The sequence below is a fragment of the Trichosurus vulpecula genome, chromosome 6 (genome assembly GCF_011100635.1).
Source record: "Trichosurus vulpecula isolate mTriVul1 chromosome 6, mTriVul1.pri, whole genome shotgun sequence".
Taxonomy (NCBI): domain Eukaryota; kingdom Metazoa; phylum Chordata; class Mammalia; order Diprotodontia; family Phalangeridae; genus Trichosurus; species Trichosurus vulpecula.
In genome coordinates this window covers 144,340,711-144,349,239 of record NC_050578.1, presented here as the reverse complement: position 1 = coordinate 144,349,239, position 8,529 = coordinate 144,340,711, and positions in this window count along the sequence as shown.

Genomic DNA, 8,529 nt, shown 5'->3' with positions numbered 1-8,529 from the left:
TTATGAAAGGGTTTTCAGCTACATTTGAATTTAAGTGAGGCAATCATTTTGCAAATGATCCAGCTACTTTGAAGTAAAGGATGATGGGAAGAGGACTTCTTTTGCCCAATCCTGATGCTTCATGGTTTTTCTATTACCCTAGAGCTCTTGTGAAAATTGCACAAGGACTTAAGCAGTTCTATCCAGGGACAGATCCTTTTGTACCTAGGGGATGTTCCATCTGGATGAAAACCTGTATATGAAGTTAAAAAACTGTGTTGCTAGAGACTTTGATACTAACTCGTTTTTCTCACATCATTTCTACTGCTGATGTAGATCAAGCCACACACTGAGCTAGATAGCCCAAAAAATGCTAATTACCATCAACTCATTTACTATGTACCTTTGGAGCTCCCATACATGCTATACTTAAAGGCAATGAAGAGTTTGTTTTCTAGCAGAATCTAGATAATCATTCATCTCTTGAACACCAACATTTTAATCTTTCTAAACACTTTACATTCTTTTTCAAAGAATAATAATAAATACCATTCTATTGATATCATGAAAGGAATGGCTATATCTAGTTGAGATAAGAAATGTGTACTTGCAGTTATTGTCCTCGTTCTTGTGCATTTCTATCTGAGGTTATGCGAGATTTTATTCTTTGTGAATGTCCATTTTCTATGCTAAAATACATAGTAGCTATTGGACATTTAGCAATTAATAATGGATGGACAACTAGCTTGAAAGGTAAGTCCTCATTTCATCCTTACTTTTAAATATACCTTGTGTGAACTCAGGCAAAACACTTAGCCTCTCAGGGTCACCAAGCAAATCTTTAAAACTCTAAGTCAAAGAACAATTATCTACCAGGTTTGATAAAGAGAGCTTTCTCACTGGGAGTTCCCTGTATAAATGAGAGATAGCATTATAGCCTCACAGGACTAAATACAGAAAGGACCACAGGATCCAGTAAGGGTAACTCTCTCATTTTACAGATGACAAAACTAATATACCAAAGAATTTGAGTGATTTATTCAACTTTCTGCAAAAAAAAAAAAAGGAGAAGGGGAAGGAATTGAATCCAGAGGCAGCATTTACAAATCTGGCTTGACCATATTTACACACATTCTCTCTCTCTCTGGTTCTGTCTCTGGTTCTCTCTCTGTTTCTTGATCTCTGTATCTGCCTCTCTATTTGTTTCTGTCTGGGTTGCTTTCTACATCCCTCTGTCTCCTTGTCTTTCTATTTCTGTCTATCTCTCTGTGTCTCTCACTGAGTGTTTCTCTATGTCTCTGTGTCTCTGCTTTTCTCTCTCTGATTTTGTTTCTCTGTGTCTCTGTCTCTGTCTGTCTCTGTCTCTCCTTCTCTTCTTCAGAGTCTTTGTCATAAATGAGTGGATCAAACTATTGGCTGGTCTCACTTTTGGGTGAGGGGGTCAAAAAAGGAGAGTCTCTGTACAAATAACCCTAAATCCCTAACCTTAATCAGGAGCTTCCACGAAGTGCTCTCAGGCTTGCCCTCCCACCTTAACACTGGCACAGGAAAGATCAGGAGAGAGAGTGTTCCAGAAAAACAGCACTTCAATAAAGCTTCTGGTTTAGTTCAGGGCCATTTCAACAGTCTTTCCTCTGCTAACTTCCTTATCAAATTGTGTGATTCACTCATTTATAGTAAACACTTGATTGAAACAGAATGAACAGCAACTTATCTTTCTCTGGAGAACACCATTTCTAAAAGTGCAGACAGTAAATAAACCAAATTTAAGGATAAATAGAATTTTTCAGGAAATGATGAGGTAGAGGATAGGGAGAAAAGAGACATGGGGGTAGGGGGAGGTAGGGAGGATGCATTTACCTGGTCCTAGTGCAGCAGTAAATTTTGTCCATGCAGATTACTAATTAACCTGGTCAGTGAACCAGACAAGGTTCCAACTGCTCTTAATTATATCTGGTTCTAGGTAGTAGCACCCTTCCCTTACAATTCATGCTGCATCACCTTCCATTCATTTTGAGGTTCCAAAATCCCCATGCTTCCCCTTACTTTGGTATTTTAGCCCCCAGTTCCAGCTCTTAAAACTGGAGGGAAATAAATATATGTCCCATCAGCCTCTGAGACGATAAGGAATATGAGTGTATGTACAAATATCCATATATCATTTGTTTTAATATGGGGAGAAAGTGAAAGAGAAAACAAGAGAGAAAAGGAGAAAGATACAGGGAAAAAGAGGCTGAGTCAGAGAGACCTTATTGACAACCTATAGATTGCTTATATTGGAAAAAAATATAGATAAGTTTATTTGAGCAATTAGAGAGAAATATATGATGATATAGAGATAATCTTCCAATAGTGAAAGAAGAGCTTAATTTCACCAAATATCATTGAGTGAATTAAATAAGAAAAAAACAAACATGCTAGGAGTACATTCATTCAGTTTTGAGGGTTTGAATAGATGAAGAGAGGATAGAGTAAATGGAATGCATTGGTATAGAAAGGAGAAAGAAGATAATAAAACCTGGTATTTCTTATAGCTAGAGTCAACTAGAAGAAGAATATAAAAGCATTGAGAAAAGAATGGGAGTCAGATGAACCTCACTCCACTGAAACACACATAGGAGGATTAACACGAACACACAGATAATTTGGCACAAAATACAGGGATCTCCACCAAGAAACAGGCAAGATGGTGGTGAGGATCATTAAGAGGAAGGGAAGGAGAAGCTGTAATCAGTACAAACATTACAATCTTGAAAGGGGAGGGGATAAAAAGAGGGGGAATGAAAACAACTAAAACCTAAAATGAGAAATAGTTGAATAAATTGTGATATAAAATATAATGGAATATTATTATAACATTTGAAATTAAGAGAGTGATGATTTTTAGTATAACTCATACAGTATGAATTGATACAGAGTGAAGTGAATATGACCAGGAAACCTATATAAGGATGGCAGCATGGTAAAGAAAAACAATTTTGAAAGACATAAGACCTTTGATTAACACATTGACTAAATAGTTCTCCAGAGGACCTATAATAAAACATCTCATCCATCTCCATATATAGAGGTGATAATACAAAATACCAAAAAAGAGACATACTCTTTCAGATGAGGCTCTTCTGTTGATTCATTTTGATTGACTTTTTGTTTTTATTGTTATTTCTTTCAGTTTTTAATTGAGAGGAATGTGTCAGTCTGGGTAAGGGAGGGGAGCAATAGGGAGGCCACCCCCAAAAGCCAAAGGAAACATTAAAATGTGCAGAAAAGAACAGAAAAACTTCATAAAGAATAACAAACAAGGATCATTTTTAAAGCATTGTGTAGCATTCATTATATACTTTTTTTTTTAAAGCAGACATTATAAAATGGAGATTCATGGTTTTGTAGAGCATCTTTTTATGTTTTGCTACATGTATAGAGATGCTCTTCTATGTTCAGAATATTTTGAAAGAAACTAAACCAAATATATATTTATTATGTATCATTAGATGAAACATAGATGATGGATGGATGGATAGATAGATAGATAGATAGATAGATAGATAGATAGATAGATGGTGCTATATCCCAGATACACTGACCTTGTCTGGCAACTTTACCAGGTAGAAAATAGCTTAGACTGATGTAGTTGAAATTGTAATTGTTGTTCTTCTTCTAAAACTGCAAATCTTAATGTATTTGATCCCTATAATAAGATGAAAGGGCAGCTAGGTGGTATAGTGGATAGAGTACCAGGCCTGGAGTCAGTAAAATTAACCTTCCTGAGTTCAAATCTGGCCTCAGACACTTACTAGCTGTGTGACCCTGGGCAATTCACTTAACCCTGTTTACCTCAGTTTCCTCTTCTGTAAAAGGAGCTGGAGAAGAAAATGGCAAATCACTCAAATATCTTTGCCAAGAAAACCCCAAAGGGGTAATGAAGAGTTGGAAGCTACTGAAAACAACTAAGCAACAACAACAACAACAATATTATGAAATAGCTGGAACAAGTAAAATTGTTCCCATTTTCCAAATGATGAGAAGGTAAGCAATTTGTCCACAGTTCCAAAGCTAATAAGTGACAAGAGTCAGAATTTAAGTTCAATTACTTTGCTAATTGGTCCAGTCTCTTTTTTAAACTAAATTGTCCTGTGCAGAACAAATATATTTAGCCTGGGCTGAGGTCAACTAACATCATCATCATCACCACCACCATCATCATCATCATCATCGCTAGCATTTATGTCTGCTTTTAATGTTTGCGAATCCCTTTATATATTGAAATTCATTTGAGTCTCATAATAACCTTGTAGGAGAGGTGTTATTCCCTGATGTCTGAGGCAATATTTTAACTCAGAGCTTTCTGATTCTAAGTCCTGCACTCTATCTAGCATGCAGCCAAGCTGCCTCAAAATCAGCTGAGTGAGATTGAGTCTTGTTTCTGTAATAATATTTATAAGAAGTAGATAATGAGATCAAAAGTCTTTTGAAAAAGAAATATTTTTAAAGAGAGTTTTGGTCACCTGAATTATAGGTAATGCTACAATTAATTGCCTAGACTTGTGTTCAGTGCTGTAACTTTTATTATGGTATTTCCTCTTGGCTCCTTTAGGCAGGGAGAGAGGAAGAGTAACTAATCAGGGTGAGAATGGAAAAACAAACCACCAGTGGTGTTGTCAAACTCTGACTTTTCTTCAGGTTGGCAGTCAACATCAATAGCATTCAGTTCTTCAGGAGGTGTTCTTTTGATAAATGGAACCCCTGTGACCCTGGCAGATCGGCAGCATGCTCTAACTCAGATTTGATTGATCAGCCAGAGGAACATATGTGAGGTCCAGAATAATGGCTGGAGCTGTTACGCTTTTTATGTTTCTTTTTAAATTTAAACCTTTGCTGAACAATTCTTCCATTCTATCAGATACATATTTTTGCCATATAATTCATGACTAAATAGATTTGTGTAGATGTATTTCTTCATATTATTGATAGTATACCATTTAATTATATATTCAGTGTGCTGTCCTTTTATTATTTTAATTGTCTAATGTTTCTCAATCTAAAACATATCTGTTGTTCAATGAAAGCAAAAGTATGAAAAAAAGATAAAATATTACTTACAGAGTGTAAGATAGAACTGTGCTTTCTATGTGCAGGAAAAAAGACATGAGAAGACAATAAGGAAGCTTCATTGCCTACTTTAAAAATATGCATAAAAGCTCTCTGATAATACACATTTGCAGAGGAAAAAATGAAACTTTTCTAAATAGTTACCTGAGGGAATAAATGAATGTATTTAGAGGCTAACACTTTAGAAAGTGTTTGTCCTTATAGAAGAACAACTTTGGAGGTATGTTGTGATAATGCTTTGTGTATTGATGCTTGCATTTTAATAGCATAGTACTTAAATGATTAGGCATCTCTTACAAAGTCTTGTCTGGTTGCAGCTTCTGCCCCCACCCCTTTTCCACTATTGAGAAAATGGATTAGGAAATATAATCACTGAAATGAATGTAAGTGAGGGTCTATCTTTTGTTTTCTTTAATGACTGAAAGATTATGCAACTTAATTCGGTTCAATTCTAGGAACATTCATAAGCACCCACTCTTTGCAAGGCACTGTGATAAGTGTTAGAAAAATAAATACAGAATTGAATATATCTTCATATTCAAGGAGCTTAGAGTCTCCCGGAGGGATACATCCTGCTATGTGCTGTATCTAGAATCAGAGGATCTTGGTTCATGTCTTAGCTCTTCCATTTGTAAACTTTGAGGCCTTCTGCAAGCTATTTACCTCTGTAGGAGTAAGTTTCTTCATTTCTGAAATGAGAGTGTTGGACTAGATGACCTCTAAAGTCACTCTTAGCTCCCAATTTATGAAAATGATATACATGGATAAGTAAACATATGGTAATTAAAGAAAGGGGAGAATCAGGGGTATTGTAACACTCTAATGAGATAATGGGGAAAAGCATTTGTAAAGCATAAAATGCTATCTAAATGGTGGTCATCATTATTGTTATACTTATTACTATCAACACTACTGCTACTCTTAGGATTATACTACTGTCATCAGGTTGCAATCTCTTTCCGAACTCAAACGATGTTTATAGAGCAATGGTAAATATTTAACAACCAGAATCTCCAAAAGCAAACACATGTATCTTTTAAATATTTAAACACAGTATTTTCAACACTTTTAACTTGAATCTGCATTAACACTTAAATCTATAGTATCAACAAAGTAAAATTACACTGAAAAATAAACAATCAGGTAGCAAGTTTAGAGCTGGCTCTAGCAAATCTTGGAAAGAGTACTAACCTTTGGAGTAAAACAGGAAGGTCATTTTAGGGAGCTGAGCTGGACCTTAAAGAAAGCTAGTATTATCAGTGGCAGAAGCAAAAAGAAAGTGTATTCCTCCAGGGAAAAACAGCAAGAAAAAGGATTAATATAGGAGATAGAAGTCAGTTCAGAAAAGAGCTAATTCAGTTTAGATGGAACTGAAATTTACAATATGAAGTAACATGAAATGCATATTGAATAGAGGTTGAGGCTAGATTGTAGAATTCTTTAAGTACAATTTATTTTTTTATTCTAGAAATAAATAGATATGTAGAAGCATTGAAGATTTTGGAGTATGGAAGTGACATAATCAAATAACTTAAAATTCAACATTATACTTTGGAAAAAATCACCATACTAACCCCAATTGAAATAAAAATAATAAGAATTCTATGGGGAAAGAAGTTATTCCAAATTCCTTCATGTATTTAATCATATATTGTCTTAAACATAAGTAAAAAGTGCTTATAAAGCAGGAAACACTGGGCTAGATGCTTAAGGAGAAATGTATAAATGAAATACAGTTCCTGGACTCAGAGAGTTTTGAGGGAGTCTATTATTAATACAGGTAATGATGATAATCAGTAATAAGTGCAGTAGGGCAATAGAAAATAAAGTGTTTTCTGGGGGCAAGATGATTACTGACTTTGAGATCGGAGATGGCTTCATGGAGGAAAGAGGATTAAATTTGGGCTTTAAAGGATAAATAGGAATTCAACAGGGGAGGAGGAAAAAGAACATTCCATACTTGGGGAATAATTTGCACTATGCAATTAGTCTAAGCTTCCAATGTCAATCAGAGACTAGGTCCCATGTCCCATTCCAGAGCTCATTCGATTAGGTGATGCTTCCCTTAGGTATTTGGCAGAGAGAAAATTCACCTTTATAAAATTGAGGACAGGCAGTACAGTGACCTACAGAATTCACTTAGTTGTCTCAATCATAGAAGAGTTTATCAGCTCATTTAACACGATGTGAATATGGTTTTCCTCGTGTTTAATGGCCCATATCCTATCCAGTGAGCAAGCATTTCCCTGAGTGTCAGTTTAGTAACTCGTGCCAAACTTTTAAATTTCCAATTTCCACTACGTTTTGCACAAACTGAACCTTTTCTCTCTTAGGCTACCGTGTAGTGAATGAATTTGAGTAAAAATTTGGCAAACGTTATTAAATATCCTAAAACAATTACTACATGGTTAATATAGTTATCCACCTAAATTATTGTTAGCAAGGAATTTACTTAGGAAAATTTAATCTCTTTTACTTTCTTTTACTTTTTGTAAAACAGTACAGCCTTTAAATATATAATCATTTTAAGGAAAACCTTCAAGGAAAACAGGTTCATAAAGATAAAAAGTATTCCCATTAAAATTGAATATAAATTCCTATTTAAATGAAAAAATTAAAAAATATAGTGAAAGCCTTAATGATATTGGTATTGGTTAATAGAATTAGTGTTGGCCCTTACAGACAAACAATTTAAATCAAGTTGTTTTTTTTTTAACATATCCCATTATATATAAGATCATAGTTTGTTCTATGAAATTTCTTTTTCTACTTAATCCATATGTGGTGGTCCTGGGGAAGAATTTTTGTCTACCAAAGCAGATTAGCATCACGTCTGTAGAGAGTTGACTGGGGCATTGAGAATTGTAGTAGTGGTAGTAGTAGTAGTAGTAGTAGTAGTAGTAGTAGTAACAGTAGCAGCAGCAATAGTTATAGTAGTAGTGGTGGTGGTAGTAGTAGTAGTAGTAGTAGTAGTTGTTGCTCTTTCATTTTCAAAGAGCACCAATGACATCACAGGGTGAATTGAATTTAAGTGAGGAAGAGTTGCACAAAATTAGCGGCCTCTTTCTCTCTTGCAGAGTCATCTAAGTCCAGTGTTAAGAAAAAAGTCAGGAAGACTGGCAATGGCCTGAGATGCAGCAGATGACCTTGGTGGCTTCGATGTTTTAACGAGCTCTAAGGACTCCAGAGCTCCTACATCAGAAGGCTTCATGGACATTGAACAAATTGTTCTCCTCTGCCCATTCTGCAGGTGGAAGTTATCACATGCTTGGAGTACACACTCTTCTAACTCATTGACTTATTTGAGGCCCATCAGTTACCTTCAACCTGGTTTAGCCCATTTGCTGAGATGATTTTACTGAGATGTGGACACTACATGTGCTACAGCTTCTTAGAGCCCCCAGTGAGAGCAGGGTGATACGTCGACACCAAAGGTGGATG